General features: G+C 36.8%; 1 protein-coding gene across 2 annotated transcripts in view; it reads left to right on the top strand.

Annotated features, from left to right (window-relative positions):
• Window positions 1-24,511, top strand: part of tmem108 (transmembrane protein 108) — a 65,589-nt gene that overhangs the window by 9,384 nt on the left and 31,694 nt on the right. The gene's annotated exons all lie outside the window — the stretch shown is intronic.

Below are 24,511 nucleotides of genomic sequence, written 5' to 3'. Positions count from 1 at the left end.
GGACAGAAGCTGTTAAAGCTCCACCCTCTGTGCAGGAAGCAGCAGCTCATTAGCATTTAAAGGGACAGACGCAAAAACAGTGCGTTTTTGCTCACCCTCAAAAATTGACAACTTTAACATGCTATATAAAAATATCTGTGGGGTTTTTTTAGCGAAAACTTCACATACACACTCTGGGGACATCAAACATTTATTTTAAATCTTGTGAAAAGGGATATTTGTGATATTTAGCTATCAGCATCAAATGTAAATGTCAAGTGACTAAGCGCAGTTTGTTTTATTTTTATGTGATATTTAAGAGTGATTAAATTAGAAATCAGATTGGAGGTCGTGATTTCACTTGCACATAAGCTGTCGTTAAATTCGGACATGGACATGAACATCTTGATCTTGTGAATGTTTGTTTTATCTAGCAGACAGGAAGGAAAAGACAAGTAAAGAGACTGAATCCTGCTAAGGTTTCAGGTAAATAGTCTGGACAAGGTTCAAATCACAGGTCTCCTTTCAAGCTGTCTTCCTGCTTTTGTGTTGTTTAATCTCTTTTCTTTGTGCCACAAAGGCTTTGACGTTTTAAATGACCTTTCCTAGGTAGAGTAATCAATAAGCCCTCATATTAAGGGTGAAGGGTCAAATCTTTCTAACATTTGCCAAATACCATAATGAAGTCTAAATTTGTTTTTGTGCTGCCTGGTGAATCTTAATTACGTTTAAGCCTCTCAGAATGTAACATCAGGTATGGTAACCTCAATTAATGTTTCCCTTATATAAGAAATCACATGCAATTTTTGTTTACATGACCTATAAAACTCATATCCAGACACACTCATTTTGGTAAAAGCGTTGTTTTTATTCGAATATTCTATAATAAATCAGTGGTTTTGTCTCAGTGCAGGTATTTTTGTCTTGAGATTTAGTTTTGACACCTTTAGGTTTGCGTCTCAAAATCTTGTGTAGTGCAATAACACTGCAGACTGATTTATTCCGTATCTGACTGCTGCAGTAAATGAGAGCTTGCTGGAGATAAAAGCTTTATGTTTTATGCTGGTGGGCTTTTTTTTAGTTTGTGCAAAGAGAAGATCTAATCAATTCATACAACCTCTCTGACTTGGGGCTTATTTTTGAGTCATGCCAAAAGCATGTCGTTGTTGTTTATGTGTCTGAGATCTAAAAAGTGAAGATTCTGTTTTGTGAGCTCATCCACTATTATTCTTCTATTCTTGTCATAAGTGGTGCTTGCCAAGACATCACTATTACTTTTGCTCATACTATGATGGGTTAACTCCTCAATAATAAAGTTTGATGTGTTACTCATTCTGCTTCATTTGAGAATCTGACATGAATAATACTTCACATTCTGCAGCTTTATTTTATTTTGTATTTTATTTAGGAGGGGTGCAGGGCTTGACATCAACTTTGTTTGCTCACCAGCCACTGTGGCTAGTGGTTTTCCACTAGACGCTAAATATTATCTCATACTTTGGCTGCAGGTATATTAGTCTTCGATCCATTATAGTGTTACACATGTGTTTTCTTTCTCAACTCTTTACGTTCACTCGAAACATAACCGACTGTTTACTTGAATACTAACCAAGACCGGCATTTTGGCATTGTTTTTGAGTGTATTTTGCTGTTTAAGCGCAATAAGCAGTGAAAAATATATTTAATTTAGTACTAAGAGGCAGCTTTATGTGGGCTTACTTTGGGTGTGAGCACAAAATCTGCGAGAAAGAGTAAAATAATGGCCGAAATTCAAGCCATTTAACACCAACAATATTCATCCGGAGCAAATGAAACGAGTGAGTGAGGGGAGGCAGGTTTGTGTGTTAACTCACTGTCAGAGAGAAGAGAGAGTGAGAAAGCACAGCTGGTATTGTGTATCTCTTTTGTGAAAAATGAGTAATGGAAGCGTTTGAGATATTTCAGTATCGATATGTATCGAAATATCTATATTTTTGACAGCACTACATTGCATTTAGTTTATTATTTCAGATGCATTTTTAAAAGACTACAATTGAAAACTGTAAATATTATTTATAAAATTCAATAGTGACTGCGTTACACGCCACTGCTGAAATCAACCCGCATTTGGGGGGTGTTAATGTCTTTCCCGTGAACTACCAAAATACAGACAGCACGTTACATGTCCCACCAGAGATAGTAATATACTGGACCACTGTTACACCACAATAAGGAATGCGTATCACTCCGTTTCACGAGCAGCTTTAGGGCTCTCTGATCACTGTTTGGTTCATCTTATTCCGACCTACAGGCAGAAACTGAAATCAGCTAAACCTGTGTTAAGGACTGTAAAAAGATGGACCAATGAAGCAGAGCAGGATCTACAGGCCTGCTTTGATTGCACTGATTGGACTGTTTTTGAAGCTGCTACCACCGATCTGGATGAGCTCACAGATACTGTAACATCATATATAAGTTTCTGTGAGGATACATGCATTCCTACCAGGACATTCTTATCATTCACTAATGATAAACCATCGTTTACTGGGAAACTCAAACACCTTCGTCATGCCAAAGAGGATGCTTACAGAAGTGGGGATAAAATCTTGTATAACCAGGCCAGAAACAGACTGACAAAGGAGATCAGAGTTGCTAAAAGAAGCTACTCTGAAAAACTGAAAAACCAGTTTTCATCCAACGACCCATTATCAGTCTGGAATTGCCTGAGGAACATCACCAACTACAAGTCACCATCCCCCCGATCTGTGGACAATCAACACCTGGCTGACGATTTAAATTCATTTTATTGCAGGTTTGAAAATCCCTCATTCACACCACACCGGCTCTAACTTGCACTTCACACATTCACCATCACCTCCTGCACCTCCTGCCATCCAACCTGAGCTTAAGGTCTGTGTGGATGACGTGAGCCGAGTTTTCGAAAAACAGAAGACTAGGAAAGCCTCAGGCCCAGACGGCGTCTCATCTGCTTGTTTAAAAGCCTGTGCTGACCAACTGGCCCCGGTCTTCACACAGATCTTCAATAGATCATTGGAGCAGTGTGAAGTTCCCTGCTGCTTCAAACGCTCCACTATCATTCCGGTCCCCAAAAAACCCAAAATCACTGGACTTAATGACTACAGACCTGTCGCTTTCACGTCTGTGGTCATGAAGTCGTTTGAAAGACTGGTGTTGGTCCACCTGAAGGACATCACTGGACCCCTGCTGGATCCCTTTCAGTTTGCTTACAGAGCAAACAGGTCTGTGGATGATGCAGTCAACATGGGACTGCATTATATCCTGCAACATCTCGACAGACCTGGGACTTATGCAAGGATCCTCTTTCTGGACTTCAGTTCAGCCTTCAATACCATCATGCCTGATCTTCTCACAGCCAAACTGACCCAGCTCTCCATACCATCCTCGATCTGTCAGTGGATCTCCAGCTTCCTGACGGACCGGCAGCAGCAAGTGAGACTGGGGAAATACACATCCAGGACTCTAACCACCAGCACTGGCGCCCCTCAAGGGTGCGTTCTCTCCCCACTGCTCTTCTCCCTGTACACTAATGACTGCACTTCTAAAGACCCCTCTGTCAAGCTCCTGAAATTTGCCGACAACACCACTGTCATCGGTCTCATCCGGAACGGTGACGAGTCTGCTTACAGACTGGAGGTTGAACAGCTGGCTATCTGGTGCAGTTACAACAACCTTGAGCTGAACATGCTCAAAACAGTGGAAATGATCGTGGACTTCAGGAGGAACAGCTCAGCACTCCCTCCACTCACCATCATGAACAGCACTGTGGAAGCAGTGGAGTCATTCAGGTTCCTGGGCACTACCATCTCTCAGGATCTGAAGTGGGACAATCACATTGACTCCATTGTAAAAAAAAGCCCAGCAGAGACTGTACTTCCTTCGCCAGCTAAGGAAGTTTCAACTTGCCACAGGAGCTGCTGATTCAGTTCTACTCAGCCGTCATCGAGTCTGTCTTATGCACATCCATCACTGTCTGGTTTGGTTCAGCTACCAAATCAGACATCAGGAGACTACAACAGACAGTCCGGACTGCGGAGAAGATCATTGGTGCCATCCCTCCAGGACCTGTACTCTTCCAGAGTGAGGAAGAGAGCAGGTAAAATCATCACAGACTCCACTCACCCTGGTCACCACCTGTTTGAACGGTTACCGTCAAGACGGAGACTTAGATCACTGGCCACAAGAACATCTCGGCACAGGAACAGTTTCTTCCCACAGGCCATTTCCCTTCTGAACAGTTAACACACCTCCCAAGGCATATGCCTTTAAGTGTAATACTCCCACTGTTTAGTGCAATATCCTTCAACTCAGGTGATACTTATACTTATATTTAGATTTATTTATTATAATATTCAAAACACTGTAAATATGTTCATAATCTGTAAATCTGGAAATGTCTATTCTGACTAGACCTAACTGTGATACTTTTCATTCTCATATATTTATATTTTTATTCTTTATTCTTATAATTTGTAGTATTATGTTTCATGTTTCTTGTTGTATTTGTATAGTCCACTGGAAGCCTCAGCACCAAAACAAATTCCTTGTGTGTGCAAGCACACTTGGCAGTAAAGCTCTTTCTGATTCTGATTCTGATTCTAATACTAAAAATGTCATCAAAGCTAAATATCATATCTAGTCAAACCGCAACACGACATCGCTACAAATACAGTAACGTTATGGGATTAAAATCAGCGAACATCAATAGGCTTAGACTACATTACCTTGTTTTAGCGAGTTAAGTTTATTAAGTGAATTAAGTGTGTAATGATCCCACACTTTAGACAATTTCTGCCCTTTATTTACATATTTATTCTCCGCCATCGTGCCAACTAAATTCAAAATATATGCTTCCTGAAAAGGTCCGTGTGAAAAAACGGTCCGTGTGAAACAATCAAATCCCTGCGCCGCGCGTATAGTGCGCGTCATAGGAATTTAACGAGGCTTCGAGGCAGAGTTTTTGCCTCGAGGAATTTTTGTAATCCAGTAACTCGAGTAACTCGTGAATCGTTTCAGCCCTAATTTGAACCTACGACCTTCAGTAACCAGCCCAGATTTTGCTAGGTTACACAACCCTGTTTTCCCTCTAAAAGCTGTTCTATTTTGTCACCTTTTACTCTATAACTTTTTTTCTTAGCTTGTTCTCTTTTCCTTTCTTCTCACAGTTTTTTATTCCATTTGTGAGTATGCAGATGTATGATTATGGGTGTATGCATCTAAGGAAGCCTTCTATTTATCGGATGCGGTAAACCTGGCTGGTAATGTGAGATGACATTAATATTGAATAAGATAGAAAGAGGAACGTCAGGTGAGAAAATGAATTTCCATATCCAGGGCTGCTGACTATAATAAATAACACTTCCACACCGGAATTGAGAAACTGTGTACATTCATGTGTGAGCAGATCTGTCTGTACTAACTGCATCACCATGGATACAGTGAAACACTTATGATGTGCTTTAAACAGTGCTGGATTTTCAGTGGTTTGTATTACAGCTGTTTCGATTCAGTACACGCATGTATTTTGTCACAGAGTGATACATCAAAATCGGTAGGTAAGACATACAGTGACATAGATGACTGCATTCATATGTGCTAAGCTATTTGTCCCCTACAGTGATGCCTCATTGTAAAGCTTTGGTTGGGAAGACACATCGATTCACACTGGTTCATGACCGGCACACAAATCTTACATGTTTTTTCACAGTTTCACGACCTTACACAAGTATGCAACTAATGATTTCTGAGCCTTGGGCTCCATGTTCAAAGATCCTGTTTGAAATGCCTTTGAAATTGTCATATAAAAATGAGTTTAGGCTACATTTCCATTGTTATGTTCCCATCAGTTCATACATTTCAAGATGTCAGGCGTTTTGGAGCTCAGCCTGTGCTAATGCCTCAGCTCTTCTGAACGGTGAGTACCCGAAAGAAAAGAGATGACATAGCATTTCCTTTTGGTTTAGGAAGGGTCAAAAAACAGCTTAAAACATTTGCAGAATTTGCCTTGTCAATGCCAACCCACTGCAGATAAGAGACTATCAATAAGAGCCACAAACTGCTGAATCTATGTTTATTTTTGTTGAAATCGAGATATTTGTTGCTAAATGTGCTGAATTTGATTTTAAAGACATTTTCGATTCAAGTTTGCATATAGTTATTAAGCTCTCTGTCTCTATAAATCTCTCAAAGCCATTTCTGTATTTGTCTGTGATAAAGCTCTGAACAACTTTAGCTAGTCAAATAAATGTAAATTTAAGGCTGGATTTTTTAATAAACTTTAAAAGTCTAAAATGTCTTACATTTAATTCCTGTAGTTGCACAAGTAACTGATAACGAAGAAAGAAAATGTATATGCGACTTGAGAAAAGAATGACAAAAAATGTATATGGTTGGCCATGACTGTTTGGGACTTACTTGAAAATGAAGCACATAAGACTAGTAGACTACAGAGTATATATACCGAGAAATTGGATGGGATGTGATACATCGGTTGTAAAGACAGACAGAGAGAGAAGTGAGGTGCCTACAAATTCAGTACCAGTCTGGAGTGAGGACGGGCTCTGTTGGATAAAGCTTTTGACATTTAACTAGACCAGCCATAAACAGAGCAGAGCAAAGCCATTGACATTCATTCTGTCTGGCTGGAGTTTTTCTCTGGCTGATTTCATTCTGCTTTGTTGCCTACTCTTTTATGAGTGCTGTGAATTCGGACATACTTCTTTTGTCACATCAAATTTTTTTTTAACCTATTGTAGGAAAGTAGTATGCAATTTAAGATGCAGCCTTAATTTCCAAACTGCAACAACTAAACAAGCCTTTAGCGCTACTGACTAGACATTTCATTTTGAAAGTGTTGTGAAACATGCAAGACGCAATGTAATGTCATTTGGCAGAAATGTTGCCACAGGCACATTTTTCCAGGGAGACAGGGTTGGTTTTATATATTTTATGAATACATGTATAAATATTTGTATTTATTACACAGCTCTCTGGAATACTTGATTCCGATTGGTCTATCGCAGCATTTTGAAATTAAGTATTTTGTATAATGGCCAATTAAATCATTGTCACACCAGATTTCATGACTTTAATTTCTCTTTGAGCACTTTTCACGCCTCTTTGAGGCCTTTTTTTATTACATTACTGTTATATATGTAACACGTTATTGTGATGGTCCCTTTTGAACATTCTGTTGACTATAAGTAACTTTGCAACTAAATGTCAACTAACTCTCATTAGAGTGTGTATCTGCTTAATATCTGCTAACTCTTTATTGTGATGCTCCCCCAACAGATATTCTACTGACTATATAAGTAACTTGGCAACTACATGTTAACTTATTCTAACCCGAACCCTACCAGTCTACTAATACTCCTCTAATGAGAGATAGTAGACATGCAGGGTGAACGTTACTTATATTCAACGACAGAATGTGTTAAAAAGACTATCAAAATAAAGTGAAACCTCTATATACATGTATATACACTACGGGGCTGTTGAATGCTTGAATCTGATTGGTTGATTGGTTCCAGACAGGTCTAGGCCACATTGCATGTCCATATCACTTTGCAAAATGATTTCTGTTATTTCAAAGGTCCTTAGTCTACAACAGCAAAATAATCAAAACCCACATCAACAATGACCTAGCAAATAATTATAGTATAAAAACTAATTATTTCCATGTTTTTTGTGGCAAAATTACGTTTTATTATGCACGGAAAGCACATACTCTCTTTCTCCTGCTTTCTCTCTCCCACTCAAACACACACACATACAGTACAGACACACACTCACACAAACGTGTGTATACAGTATATTGTAAAATAATTCAGGCAACTTTAATAGCAAACTATCTCATGGGGCTATTAAGTGTGTTTAGCCTGATGCTGCATTGTTGATGTTATAATCTCTGTGGCTTCACCACTGTTAATATCTTTGGTTATCCATTAATAAACAGTGCATCTATGGTGTGATCACACATGAGCTAAAGCTACGTTAGCATTAGCTCTGTCACTGTTTACCTATTCATTAATTCAGCTGTGACTGATGAGGGCTTGCCAGAGCCCTCCATCTTTTGTGTAATTAAACGTCTGTCTTCGTTGAAGCATGTATGAATACACATGAAAATACATAAACATAGCCCCTCCCCCACCATACATTTCGGCTATAGAGCATCCCCAGTGACCGGCTAGCATCGCATAATTAACGGCCTGAGCGGTCGTGTTGATTGCTTCATTATTCGTGCGATAAGCATCTGGTGAAGGTGCCAGATTGATGTTGTGGATTTGACATTAATCTACGCTAAAGCTGTTTAATAACACCAGTCAGGACTGAAGACACAAATCAGTGCCCACACAGTCTTTAAAGTGCTGCTTTGTTATATGACCCAGATGTGATGTCATAATGAGGGTGTGGGCCCTGGGTTTTTAATTGTTGTTGGGTGTTTTTGCATTATTTAGCCAAATTACAAAGGATTATAGGATATTTAAGGGTTCACTTTGGGATTTTAAGGGATGACAGACACTATGCTCATGATTTATGTTTTGTTGAGGGTGGCAATTTGTGTTATGTTGGTGTTAATGTGTGTTAACTAGCAAGGATTGCTGGAAACAAAACTGAAAGATATTCTTTTGAAATGAGTGCACTGACAGAACCTTTATCTGTTAATTAGAATCCCTGAGCTGCAGCTCTGAGGAAGTTTCAGTTAATTACTGAATCTGTTGTTTAAATTAACTTCATTTGACTTCAATTTTGAAATTAACTAATTTGCTTTGCATTCAACAATGTCTTCTGCTATTGGAACTTCAATTTGAATTAGTTAAGAAATGTCTCACTACTTCTTTGCAGTCAGTCACAAACCATTCCTTCTGGCTATTGTTAACATATTATCATTTATGTTAATCATTGCAGAATATAATATTTGTGGGGGAATCACATGGACTGCCTGATAGACATGTGTTGGGTTTGTCCAGGCGCAGGTCCATCATCTGATCTGGATACCCCCGGGCCCGGCTGATTACAGTAAACCTCGGAATAAGCAGAAAGACTAAAATTAGCGTAGATGCCATTCTTTTTATGATTTAGCGAGTACATCAGGTGTTTACAGGAAGTGTTCCCAGTTCCAGCTGACCTAATTTATGCAGCCTAATAATCATATAAATGATTGGAATAATAGGAATGTATAGTGTTCTATGTGTATGCCAGGTTGAATAGATGTGTCTTTAATCTAGATTTAAACTGACACAGAGTGTCTGCTTCCCGGACAATGTTAGGAAGACTGTTCCAAAGTTTAGGTGCTAATCTAAATAGAAAAAGGATCTACCGCCAGCAGTCGATTCTGATATTCAAGGTATTATCAACTGGCCGGAATTTTGAGATCGCAATAGACGTGAAGGACTATAATACGTTAAGAGCTCACTCAAGTACTGTTAATATTAAGTAAATATTAATATTAATTAAGTACAAGTAATATTTCCAACAGAAATATTAAGCAGCACAACTGTTTTTAACAGTGATAATAATAAGAAATGTTTATTGAGCACCAAATTAGCATATTAGAATGATATCTAAAGGATCATGTGACAATGAAGACTGGAGTAATGATGTTGAAAATTCAGCTTTGCCATCACAGAAATAAATAAAAATTGTAAAATATTAAATGTTTCAAATAAAAACATTTAATAATAATATTTCACAATATTTCTGTTTTAATGTATTTTTGGTCAAATCCTTCAAAAATATTTTGTAACAATTATCCTTTAGATCACCGGCTTTGCTCATGTATGCCTGACCCTCAAAAATGATTTAAACCCCTTTCTAAATACTCTGTTATAGCTGACTAAATAACACTAAGAACCGTTGCATAGCTGAAACTCCACACAGATCCAACCCTAGCTTTAATCATCCCTCTAACAACAACTATTCATAAACTTCTCAGTGACAGAAGCAGAGTTATCAGTCTCTATATACACATATACTCAGTAATAAGCACTGATATGAATCACATGTGCCCTTTTATTACGTCTCACAGGAGTAAATTTTACCCAACCCCAGAGGACCTGATTCAGCACCTGCTGTGGCTGTAGTGTCCAGTGCTGTTATCTAATAAAGTTACCCAGCCAGCTCTACATTGAAATGTCATGGCCATAATGTATCTACAACTGTTTGTACAGAGAAAGGTCATGACTGGCGTCAAAGACAGTGGCACACACTCATATATTGCGATGTTTTACATTATTGAATTTGCTTTGGGTTACATGAAGATAGAATTATAGATGATAGAGCAAAATGCATTTGGTTTTCTAAACTTTCAACAGTTTTCTCCTCTACAGTACTCTTTTACCTTTCTCTGTCCTGTTTGTTTTATCGATCTTCAGTGGTTATTCCTCAGTTGCCCCCTCTCTTTTTCAGCAGCACATTTCTGCAGCTGCGTCCTTCGTCTCCTTAGCGTAGAGTGTTAGGAAGCCCCTCACAATGCATGAAATACACCACAACACATCCTTCCTTCTGCAGCCTCCGTTCCTGCCATTGTCAGCGTGTCAAGAGTGTGCGTCAAGAGGTAAAATTAGCAAGCTGTAATGATTACGGGCTTTCCTGCGATACACTCGCTTGGACCTTCTCCGTCTGTTCTTGAGTGATACTGTTGCTCTGAAGATTCAGGAGAAGATACTTGTTGGAAAATTGAGTAACACTTTATTTTACAGTGTCATTGTTATACATTTACTAGTAATAGCAGTAAATGATGACCCTTTAGTAAGTGCATGTTGTGAAAGTATTACATACTTATTTGTGTAATTACACTGTAATTACTGTAATTTTTTGTAATAAAATGTTTATAAAAACATGAATACTTTAAAACTCTTTATAACTTCTCTCTTCATGAGATTAGTAGCAATGACTGATCTGTGGATTGCTTTTTTGAGGTTACGTTTACAATTTCCAAAAATTCTTTCTTTTGCATTGTTCGCGTATAGATGACACCAGTGTCAAAAATGATCCCTGTTAACACAGATCTGTGAAAATTATTAAAAATGCTGTATTATGCTGCCAGGCGAGTGGTTGGCGATGTCACAAATTCGCATTTTTTTAGTTTATAAGATGATAACATTATTGTTTTCAAAAACTTGCACTTTGAATCCCATTTTCAGGCCTCCAAAACGACATTGTCTTGTAAATAAATGGCCAAAACGCATAGAATCTTTCCATTTTCAGTTGAAAATGGTGTCGTGTAAATGCCTCCTGAGTTTGATTTTTGTCCCAACTGGGAATTAAAAGCCAAAAACCTAGTTTTATGATACTTTTATGGTGCTTTTGTGCCTTTTATGAGGCTGGACTTCAGTCCCCATTTGTTGAAATTTCGTGGACTAGAGCAACCTTTTCAATTTTCAAAATGTCTTCTTTCATAGAAAGAACATTGTTTAGGTTTGGAATTTGAGAGTGAGTAAATGATGACGAAATTTGTGGCCTATTTCTTTGAGATCTTTTGTGTTTTGTATTCATAACAGATTACATAAAAACTAGTCAGCAACTTACTTGGATCAGTAGAGGTTTTCTTTACACATTCTTTTCATTCTTTACTGTCATGTTACCTCACGATTGCTGGTCTCTTCACAGCTCGGGTGAATTACTTTTCTCCAATTCTTTACATATAATGGAAACATTACTATTTATGTACACAAAATTAAAGCGTCCACTGATGTAAAATCCTGGGATGGGTACAGTAAACTAAAAACTGTCAAGCCCCAACAACGGATTAAATACATATTTAAACATTTGTTTTAATGTAATTTTATTAAAGCTGATATTACTGTATTTCTTGTTCTTAAATAGTTTGAAAATGTGGAATAATGTACAGTTGCAATGGCACATTTTCCTGTTATCGAAACAACAACAACAAAAAACACATGTACATTTGAATTTGAACTAACTTCGTGACCGTTAAAAATGTATGTTCTATATAGTATGTACATGAGTAGTATGAATGAAATTCGGACATACTACATACGCCATGTTTTTACTGTCACGTGACCTACCAGCATTAGTTGCGTCGTGTCATTTCCATTCGTAAAGTGTTCATCGAATGCACACTTCAGAATCTCACCGGAAGTTGTTGGTTATCCGGGTACTCTTCGCCTACTATTTTTCGAATGCTATGAATTCGGACACTACTCTGTTGGCGTGCTATTTTTTCACATACTATGTAGTAGAGAAGTATTTGATTTCGGACACAGGGATGGATCCATTTTAAAATTATGAACGTTGCCGTAAAAAGCAATGATGAGAATGTAAATAATCATTCCCTTAATTATAATTCAGACAAGTTGAGACACATTATTTGGTGTCTCTTATTTGCAAAGCGCTAGCTGATTGTATTTATTAATTAATTATTTTGTGTTTTGACGGTATAAAGCATTTTTATTTAATCTAACATACAATTATGTTTCAGCTGATATTCTGTTTTTGTTCAATGGCTAAAGAGATTATGTAAGTAAATGTTGGATAAAGATTATATTAAGTCATTAGTAAAAGAAGCCAAATTATAAAACACAGCTAATTTTTAGGAAAGGAAATAGTATCTCTCACTGTTTTGGAAACCAATGGTGGACACTATTTCTTAAAGCCATAGAAATGTAGTTGCCAGTTTTCAAATTATTCCTTCTTAATTGTTCTCATCCAGAAACAGACACATTTATTCTTCTCTTCAGTTTCTTTAATAGTCTGAAATCGGCTCCTGGACTAACATATTTCAGCCTGCAGGATATCAAGATATCATTGATAATCTGCTGCATATATTTATATGCCCTAAGAGCAACACCAAATGCTTTCAGTTTTTCTATTTATGCCTCATTATCATAAAATGTGAATCATTCATAAGAGGGGGTAAACTCGCATAATCAGATTCACCCTTGGGATTTTAACCCTTTAAATGTCTGTTATTGGGGTGGGCTTGTAAAAGGCAACAGGTCATTAAGGGTTTATTGCAATCTGCAGGACCAATTAACCTTTTGACAGAGGACAGCAATACCAGACACATGCTTTCCCTGAAAACATTTATGATCAGACATTTGGTCTAGTAAACAGTAATGTTTAGCCCAATGTTGAAATGCTTACGTCAGCTTTTCCACAAGATGTATTTCATTTTATACATAAGCAGGTAAAATAAGTGGATTTAATTAAAGGGTGTTAATTGCAATTGCTCAAGTGGACCATTTTGCAAATTAAAGTAAATTTTTGAGTGGTCTGATTCATGTAAATCTCGCCACCACAAGGGATGGTTGCCAGGTTGTTGCTATGTGGTTGATAGGTGATTTGAGTGGGTCTTTAACACATTAAGTTGTTGCTATGGGTGGTTTCTAGGGTGTTATGGGTGATTTGAAGGTGGTTGCTAGTAGGGGTTGAACAATTTCAGATTTTAAGTCGACATTTATGTGATTAAAGTCGAGTCAACTTAGACTAGTCTCTGATGATGTAATTAATGAACAAATAAGCCTGAACCTCGAGCTGAGACTCGAACACAGGTTGCCTTGTACACAGCTATTGCATATGACACAGTGCTGCCCACATATTTCTCCTGCATAAAAGCTTATTTTAATCAGTTCTTTAAGTTCTTTTGTCTTTGGGTTATTAAACTTCTCATATATGTCTGCTTGTTCTAAATCAGATACAGATAAAGTAGCACAGTAAAGATTACATTTATATGAATGCATTAGTGAGAGAGCGATTGCATGTGAATTCATTCATTCATTCTTCACTAATAGTGAAGCTATGGGTTTTAGTTACCCATAAATATATGCTAGAACTTTAGTTTCTAAGCTATTTTATTGATAAATCACAGGACAGTGTTGACAATACATTTATGCGCTACTGAATGTTTCTGTGTGCGCGATCTGCACGTGATATAAGAGCTACTGTCTGTATGTGCGTTACAATGCAGCAGCGCATTAGTTTAAAACGGCGATTGACTTATGTGTACAATAAGCCTTTCAAAAAGTGCATTTACCCGATGAGCATACAAATGGTATAATCAAACATATCTTGTGGAGAGCTCTCGAAGTTTGGATTTATTTGTAATTTCAACTGTTGAAAACTGAGTGTAAAAGTGGACTTCAGAGATTTATTATCCTGTTGCGCCCTCTATAGGCCATGATCAGCGACTAGTCAATGTCAGGGCAGAGAATTAAAGTCGACTAGTCTGTGAAACCACTTGTTGCTAAGGTGTTCTGGTTGGTTAATATTTGGTCACATGATGTTCTGTGTGGTTTCTAGCTGGTTGTTATTGGGTATTCTCGGTTGTTGCTAGGTGGTTTCGAGGTGGTTGCTCTGGTGTTAACTGGCCCAAGTCAAACTAATCTTTCCTATTCTGTTCTTAGACATGGCTAGGATTTACAGGGTCTAAAGGGTCTTTTCATGTATTTGAAGCTTGAATTTTAGATCTTGTTAATGATGTATAGTTTGTCAAGGTAATTACATTACATGTAACTGTAACGTTGAGCTAAATAAACACAGAACGTAGTGCGTCGGCGTCCTCGTGAAGGTTAACAGGTTTTAAGCAAGAACCCTTAGTTTGATTTCACAGTAAATTAAGTAAATGAACACCTCTCCTCATTAAGCTGGATGATTTGAGGTATCACTCAAGTCCCTTTCACAAGCATTGGACAAGTCATGTGGTGAAGTTTAATACTTAGTGTCAGGGATTTGAAAAGAGGCAGAAAAGAGGTTGGCTTACCATGGTAAATCATAATAAACTAAAAAATGCTAACTTAACATGCCTGGCATTGTGTTTGTGTATATTTGACTATCTGGAAGGTAGAAGTGCGCTCATAGGGATGTTTCTCTGTGTTGCTGTGTTGCTTGCTGTGACGTGGGAGGACTAATATGTTGACAGCTCCCCTGCTGTTAGCTTCAGAGTGCTGTGTCAGGCCACCACACCAGACAACACCACGCTGTTTATCTCCATTTACCCATAATGCCATGGAACCTAGCTTCTGTGTGTATCTGGGGCTGCGGGTACATCTGCTTTGGTCTAACAGCCAATTGTGACAGAGCTCAGGCCAGATGCTGAACTATTATTGGATGAACTTCCTTGCTGAATTGTGCCTCACACTTCTAGGGAGGCTGGTGCTGATTTTCAATCTGGATTTAGTTCTGTGTTTGCTCAGCTCAATTAGACGGTGTAATTGTAAAATATATCTGTACAACACAAGGAATGGCATATGCAGAGTATGTGTTTTTGTTTGTGATAGAAAGACTTCCAGTTCTTTAATGTTGTCTATGACCTTCGGTGTGATTCACAATTAAAACTGCGTCTTTCAATTTAACACATGCATTTAGTGTGATTCATAATTAATGCAAATAATCATGCCCCATTTTTTGGTGTAAATCATGCAGTAAGTGCATTAGACATTTTTGAGAGTTCATATTCAACACCCATCTCCTACTCAGGCAACTTAACCAAACATCTTAACCAATATAAAGAGAGTAAGGAGCCATTCACACTGTTCCGTAGGTGTCATTGATGTTGAAAACACTTTACACTTTATGCCATAGCTGATTTTATCCCAAGTCACCACTTTATAGAATCTCGTTGCAAGGATTTGTTTAATGCACAGGAAGCATCTCCAATTGTTGAATAATAATTTCATTTTGTTAGACATTACATTTTCACTACAATTTATTTATTTGTTTGTTTGTTTTTGAGTGTTGATTGCGATTGTGTCATTTTTACAGTCACTCACTCCATTCATTCATTCATTCATTCATTCATTCGTTACCATATTGTACCTAATAGGACCTTATTGTAAAGTGTAATCCAAACATTAATATATGCAATTAACTTGATTATAAATTGACAGTCCTAGTTGAAACCAAAGAGCTATGAACGATGTTTAAGACAGTCAATCAGTCGGTAGACAGACAAACAGTAAATGCTGTCTAGCAGTGCCAATTCCCATAGGGATCCTTTGATAGACAGAGGAAAATGTGGGCAAAGTGTGACCGCCGTCTTTGTTGTGAAAGGCTGTCTGCACTGAATTTCAGTCTGCAAAGAAGTCTTATTTAATCCAATCTACTGCACCACCTCAATAGACCATCAGGAGTATCTGTATCAAAGTTAATTTGTGAGTGTTGTTCATATTGACTCATGATTAATATGATTAATACTTATATATTGTTTTGCACAAATCGTTTAAATAAATTGTTTAAATCTTTTGAGATCACAACTTTCACAATGGTCTCAGAGGGAAAATCTTATGTTACGTTTAACTCCAGTATCATCATCATAAGTGTAGATTGTGGGTCATTTATTAATTAAGTCTTCATTCTTCAGAGAAGGTATAAAGCTGAGTATTTTGATAAAGGATTTTGAGTATTTTGATAAAGGGCAACAGCAATTCAAGAGGGTGTGTTAGACAAGAATTACAAAAAATCATGTTGGAAGTGAGAAACTTTTTTAAAAGACTGTTTTGAGTAGCTTTGAGAGCGCACCTAAAGTCCCAAGAGGCGATTTATGGATGCTTAATTCAGCAGATATCAATAAAATATGCCTCAGGCATCAGGCCAGATAGCAATATTTGTGGCCCTACCAGTGGCCAAAAACAATTTCCCTTAAAATTCTTATAAAGCCCAAAATGTGTATATATATATATATATATATATATATATATATATATATATCCATGTATCCCTAAAAGAAGGCGTAAAAAAATGTCATTTTTTGGCAACGTAGCCAAATACATATCGGCGTCTTTTTTCTTTTATTTGAGCAGCTTGGGTTACTTCGTTTCATTTTCGCGTTTAGACTCGTCTTGCTTCGTTGTGTACTTCCCAGTCCTCCTGTCATTGGGTCTCATTCATGAAACATTTGTAAATATACGAGTAAATATGCGAGTGATTTGCGCGTAAAGAGACCTTCCCGAAAACTCTTCTCCTGATTCACAAATACTTCATAAACGTCAGATGTTATAGTGAAATGTGTGTGTGTGTTAATGAATTCCAATCAGTCGTAAATGGGATGCGCGTGCACGTTCATTCTCAATTACCATAAATCCCGCCCATTAAATCCGACTAACAACTATATATGGGCATCATATTATGACATGAATGCGAATGAAAAAGAAAAATTTCTCAGATGCAGAAATTGAAGTTTTATTATCAGAAGTTCATTCAAAACGGCACATTTTATTTTCAAGCGTACATAGTGGCGTATCGGGTCCTGAAAAAAAAGGAAGCTTGGCAGCATATTACAGAGGCAGTCAATGGAGTTTCAACTGTTAATCGAACATTCCCAGAAGTGAGAAGAAAATGGTTCGACATTAAGCTTGAGAGCAAAAAACGAATTAGTTCACTTCGGAAAAATCTTATTAAAACTGGAGAAGGACCACCATCGCAGATGCTATTACTGGCTCTCATAATAAGAAAAACCGTATGTAATTAGCCTACTATATATAATATTTTTTCAAAATGCTGTGTAAATATGTACCCGATTAAGGTGAATTAAAATGCAGCCTTATTAATGAGCAAATCGTTCGGGTGTTAACCGCACTATTTACGCGTGGCTGGGAGCAGGTGTAGATTTCTTGCGTTCCAACTAACATTTGGAAAATACAAACATTTTAATGAATCCGAAAATTTACGCCAGAACCACTTTACACACGATTTACACAAAAATTCGTTCTGCTCGTGTCTCATGAATGAGACCCATTGAGTTTATCTTTCGCCGTTTCGCGCCTCGGCGCGCACCGTTACGGACTAGTCCATTTTATTGATAAAGTAAGGGGTGTTATGTGTAGGGAAAGATAACCATGAACTGGACATTTTAACTACTACTTCAACATTTCAACGTATTTCTTAAGAATATTAATAACATTTACTATGCTTTTGAAGCGTTCACGATGATAAGAGGCTTTTTCATGTTTTTTCTTTTCTATATATATATTTTTTTTTAGGTTGGTTGGGGGCCCCCCTACTACGACCGCTGTTAGGGGGCCCCAAGCAGCCGACCAACCTATGCCTCTATGTTAAGACCGCCACTGTTGATTGATCGATCGCCTGTCCTTCTTAGGGGTGTTTTACTCTTTCTCTCTATCTGAACTCTGCCTTCTCCCTTTCCTTTCTCTACACTTTCTTCATTCTCTCTCTCTCTCTCTCTCTCTCTCTCTCTCTCTCTCTCTCTCTCTCTCTCTCTCAGTCTCTCAGTCTCTCTCTCTCTCTCTCTCTCTCTCTCTCTCTGGTTACATTCTACATGCTGCACATTTATCTTTTAACAACTTATAAGTCTAAGTTGTAACCAATTCAAGTTTACCAAATATTGTCATTAAACTCTTTCAATTATAAATTATGTGCTAAGGAGTTTTGATTCAGTATTAAAGTGCTATCTATTGCAATTCAATATAGTCAGACCATAGCAATGCCCTCCCACATATTTTGCTAATTCTAACTGCGCTTATTTCCGTCGTTGGTAAGTAGCAGTGGGTGGTAATAGACACGAAATATACAGTTTTACGTCATCATACTGACAATGTTTCTTTAGGCATTCAGCAATCCTGCAGCCTGAACCACTGTAGTGAAACCACCCTTACATGTGTATGAACAACTATCAGTGGTATAATGGGTTAGAGTCATAGATTCATAATTCAGTGTATAATAATACTAGAATACATAACATGTTGAAACCCTTTTTTGATAGAACAATGGCTCATTTTCTTGTCTTGGATTGTAGCTCCTGGGCTTGGGATGCATTTGTTCTGTTTAAATGTGGTCATAAACATACTACAAATAGGAATTGATCTATTGAGTTCTCTGCACCCAAAACACTGACCACTGATCAATCAGTAGAGCTAAACAAGACAGAATCTACACAGCCTTATGGATTTCTTAGTTTATATCTTGATCTTTTACACGTTCTGGTTTTAACTATATTCTTTTACCCAGAAGAAGATTTCTCTGTGATTTCTCAGAGGTTGCTTATGAAGTTCTCAGATAAGTTATAGAAGCAAAAAAGACTATAGAGCTATACAATTATTGTACAGCATAACATTGACGATCTGGTCTTGGGAAATTTGATAAGTAATGTATGACTTCATATTTAAATTAACTTCTGATTGCAGACTTTGATATCTTAGCAAATCTAAGCACTTTTTGTAACATTGTCGAGATCTCAAAACCTCTAAATGAGACGCGTGAGATTCCTATAATTTGAGAAACACAAGCTGGTGACAAAAATGTTGCTCTCCATTTTATTGTTTAGAAGAAACTGAAATATTAAAGGGCTCTCATTTGTGATTTTTCTTAACTTTGAGTACTTTCTCTTTTCAGCATACTTATTAGTATTTTAATAGTGCATCCTGGGTATTTAAATGAGATTCTGCATGTTTTGACACAGAGGACTGGAAAACCGCTCTGCATTGTAAACGACCTTCCTCTGTCCCACTTGGGATGGTTGGTTCATCTTTCCAAAGCATCCCTTTATCTTCCTTTATTGTACTTGTTTATTTTTAATGTGCCGGTGGGCTCTTTAGAGGCTTCTATAAGAAACCCCTTTTGCGATTAAAGTAGATCATGAATAACGCCACTGTTAAACACACTGTAGATTTTACAAGAAGTCTCTCATATGATCCAAAGGGACTTTCCATACAGTATGTATTTATTGGTGGTATTTCTATATAATAATTGAAGTATTATGCCTAGAATTTGTGTTTCGAAGATGAATGAAATTCTTACAGGTTTGGAACAATTGGAGTAATTCAGGGTTTTTTTGTTTGTTTTTTTGGGGTGAACTATCCCCTTAGATTTAACCTGTTAAAAATTGCATTGGGGAAATCCCACACACTCTCAGAAAAAAAAGGTACAAAAGCTGTCACTGTGGCGCTACCTTTTCAAAAGGTACACTTTTGTACCTAAAGAGTATATAGTGGTCCCTCAAAGGTACATATTGGTACCAAAAGTGTACATATTAGTACCTAAATGGTACATATTAGAACCCTTTTGAAGGGTTCCCAGTGACAGCTTTTGTATCTTTTTTTCTGAGAGTGCATGACATTCCTGATCATGCTGATTCCTATTGAAATGACTGGATTTCGGCTGTGAAAAATTTAATAACAGTATTTTGCAATATTTTGCATTTGACTGCACTTTTAGCCATGAGCCTGAAAAGCATGTCTGTGCCCAGTTATGTTGATAATCTGTATACTGTACACGCATTACACACAAGCATAGTCCTATATGCATGGCCGCTCATGGCGAAAGAGGGAGGAAGTTTCCCCTCATTTATTGTACCTGGAATGTGCAGAATTTGTCCGCATGTTCGTTGTGTTTGTATTTTTATCTTGGTGGTTTCTCGTTGGTTCTGCTTTATGGATTTTACCCAGCACTGAGCCAAAAGCAACTACGGTCTCTGTAATTAATTTGATGGTCACTTGGTGGCACTTGGTAGTTTTGTGACTTGTTTCTTTTAATCAGATATTAAAATAATTTGTATTGACAATTGATATAAATATATATAAACTAGATTTATTAATGTTGAATTAAAAACTAAATAAAATAATTTTTAATAGTGTATAAAAAGATATATAAAACAAATATAACAATTTTTGGTTCTTGTTCTTAAAGGTTTGACTGTACATGAATTGCTCCAAGAAAATTAATATTTATAAAAAAAATCAACTTTACTCAACTCAACATTAAAAAAAAGAAGTAAAATACTATCGTCGACCAATAGGTTTGTCAATGGCTCATATCTAAAGAGCAGGGTGGCTGATATAATATAGAATTTTATATGATCAAATTTAATGATAGCAAATTATGCACATTCCCAATTATGCTAATAAAGATTGTTTTGAAATCTACAGTAAGACTGGATCCTGGTTTTCCTTTCCTACAGTCACAGCAACTTGTGCAGCAAGACAATGGGAAATGTCAGTCCAAAGTTAACATATGCTAACTAGAATAGCTTTAATGTTGTATGTGATAGGTGGCACGTATGAAAATTCACCAACTAGCCATCTTAATATCCAGACTCTGTTTCACAGTTGCCCTGTCAGATATAGCCGCGCACCAGCTCATCTTGTAAAAGGCAGCACAGAGTAGGTGACAGTCTGTCAGTGTGTATCCTCTCACACTGTCAGCCTCTCACTGAATCTGTTTATGGCTACATCCACCGAGTATCTCTACTGCTCACACAATACTCCACTACAGCTGGAGCGTAAAAAATCCCAACAAATGCTAACTGAAATAAGTTTGTTCAAGGAATATAGATATAGAAAGACGGTTTACTTCTACTTCTTATGAATGTGAGAAACTGCAATGGTGAAATACATCACGCCTTCTATATAAAAGAGCCAATCGCTGATCGGTAAAGTCATTGCTGTCGTTAGAAGCTCTGGTTCTGATAAGACTCGCTTAGGACTGCAGAAACAACATTTATGGGACAGTTCATGTCAAATTTTGTTGCTGATTTGAAATATGTTTATTTAATTGTGAGTTTGGCAAGTAGTTTTTGAGATTTCAGGATTCCCCCATTCAGATAGATAGGACTTGGTCTTGGATGACTGAAATAGCTGCCCGGAGGCGTTGCAAATATGGCCGCCGAGTGAACAGACATTCCTTGAAAGGGACTTTGGTTTGTTCAATGTGTGTCTGTGTAGAATGCATTGGCACATATAGTTATCTACATTAAAGTTGTTACGAACTGGAAATAATAATAGATACTTTCTTCTATATTGTGACGTAGCCTACATTTGAGTGTACCGGATTATCAGAAAAGATGCATCTATCCATCATTGCACTCAAAAATGAATACAAGCTTGCAGAGTTTAAATAATATCAGAGAGAAGTCTGTTTCACTGGAACACTGAGTCGACATTTTAATTAAAAACACTTTTTTTAATTTAATTTAATTTAAAGATGAATTTAATTTAATTAACACAAGCATAACAGTTTCTGCAATTAAATGAATGGGCCTATTTATTTTATTTTAGAAATTAACTAACTATACTAAACTATTTTAAATAATAATTTGAACTTGATATAAAATAAATTAGTAAAATAAACAGATTTGTACTTCAAATAGTAACTTCTTGGTTCTGTAATCTTTTTTATTTGTGTTTTTTAACAGCATCTTTATTTGTAAAAAATAGGAAGTAAACAGTAAAGTTATCCAAAGTACTCTCAAATCTGTATGGATTGGGAATCATTTTCTCAAAGACAAGGTAATGCTAATTTTGAGTATGGTCCACAGTAAATATGACATAAATATAACATAAACAAGGATTTAAAGTTGCTCGCTTGTGCGTGTCCAGTGACCGCTGAACTCTCATATTCGTGTCCAATTCACACGGCTCGGATCCTTCGCATGGATAAACCGTCCCACACAGAATACACATTTTATAAAGGCTATGCACACAAGAACTAACTGCTGGATTTGCAGAAGTTAGCAAGATTTTAAGCATTGAATGTTTCTTAAGGCCAATTCACACCACATAGACAAACATCAACAAACAAGTTGGCCATTGGATTTAGAATTTTATGAAAAATAACTGTCATGTTCACACTGCCCCAACAGACACTGACAAATGCTCCTTGAACATGTTCAGTCGGGTGAAAACAAACACCAACCAACGGCAACAGACTCCGAAAGGGGTAACACACTGATCTGACAAAACCCAACTAATGTATTTGTTGGCATCTGTCTGTGCAGTGTGAATTGGCCTTTAGATATTCAAAGATTTGTTTAAAATACAGACAATATGAATGAAGTATAGCATTTGCCTTTCAATTATTAGTCAAAACTTTTAAATGAAGAATTAATGACGGAAAATGGGAGTTCTCGTGTGTCTGCGCTGGGTTTTCAGCTTTGTCAAAATAAAGGTCCCACCAACAACACTTAACGGGGCTAAGGAGAAAAACGTGTTAGCCAATGCCAATAATTAAAAATGCCAAATATTGACAGATAATATTGGCCTTGGTGATATATCGGTGGACCTCTAGTCCTTTTGTAGCATTTTATTTTTTGCAAATAACGGTTGTTATGATTGGCTAACCTCTGCATATTTTTAATAATATGAGACAAAAAATAAGGAATTTTCTGTTACACTATGTTAAGGGGTCCAATGTTACAGTATAATTATACAGTTAATGACTGAGAAATAACAATTAACTACATGTACTTACTATAGGGTTAGGTTTAGGTTTAGGGTTATTTTCATGTAATTATGCCTAATTTACAGTTACTACTACAGTAATTATTATATGTAACACGTGTAACAAGGACACGTAGAACAAAGTGTTACCGAATTTTCTATTAAACATTTTTGAATTGACTCTATTCTTTATATAAGTGTCGTATATTGTGAGTGAATGGTTCGCCATTGCAGACTCATTCGACCCATTTCTCTCTTAGTGAAGCGTCTGAGCTGATTCACCAACACAGTATCAAACCCACGAGTTCTCTGAGAACTTTTGTGTTTGTCTTTGGCACATCCATCATCTACACTCACACTCATTCATACACCTACACATGCACCTTTTTATGTGCCATGCTTCGTGACACACAACTCAAACCCTCCATTTCTGAGCAGTTTCTAATGTCTCCGTTCTAATGCCTTGAATTTTAAATGCAAATGATTTACCCTAGAGCTCTCAACTTTCTAATAATAGCGGATTCAATATTTCTGACCTAGGATGGTTGTTTACATTTGTCGAGCAACAGAGTTGATGTCTGAACACAGCTATGTGTAAGCTATTGCTTAGCTGTCCGTTTTAGTTTTAGGGACGCACCAACATTAACATTTTTGGTGATACTGATACATGTTATGGATGACAATTATTCTATTATTCTTTATCAATTTGTCTAAATAAAAGAATAATAGCACACTAAAGACTAAAATGAATCATTCAAATGTTAACCCAGCAAACACAGAACGTTCCCCTAACGTTCCCGAATGGTCCCATGAGGTTATTTTTTTGGGAACCAAACAAGAACGTTATAGGAACGTTCCATGTAGGTAATTTTTGGTTCCATTTTTATAACGTAGGGAAAACGTTCCGGGAACGTTCCCCTAACGTTAAGGGAAAGTTCTAGGAACGTTCTGGGAACCAAAAACTAACGTTCCCAGAACCTAAATTTGTTTGCTGGGAATGAATTTAGGCGTCACAACATAATAATGTGCAGTATAAAAAAATTATTTTAATTTAAAGACATTTCATTTTTGTTATTTTGTTGTAAAAGATTAACCTTGAGCATACAATTAAATATCCAATACTGGGCTGATAAATAAAAATATATTGACAGATAATTGATATAGATAATTTGTGCATCTATTTGTGCATTTAAGTCTGTTTTGAACTGTTTAAAGTATCATAAAATAAAGCTGTTTGTGCACTTATGCCAGTAGAGATTTTTTTTTTAATTTGTAAAATATTTACTTCACTAAATTATTCAAAAGATAAAAATCATTATTTAAATAATATATCAAACTTGTTTAATAAAACATTTATAAATACATTTTCTTTTAACCCTCAC

Source organism: Siphateles boraxobius, unplaced genomic scaffold, assembly GCF_051911475.1.
Source record: "Siphateles boraxobius isolate OS27281-9 unplaced genomic scaffold, OSU_SipBor_1 26, whole genome shotgun sequence".
Classification (NCBI taxonomy): Eukaryota; Metazoa; Chordata; class Actinopteri; order Cypriniformes; family Leuciscidae; genus Siphateles; species Siphateles boraxobius.
The sequence above is the reverse complement of the archived record's forward strand: the minus strand, read 5'-3'. Positions and strand labels throughout refer to the sequence as shown.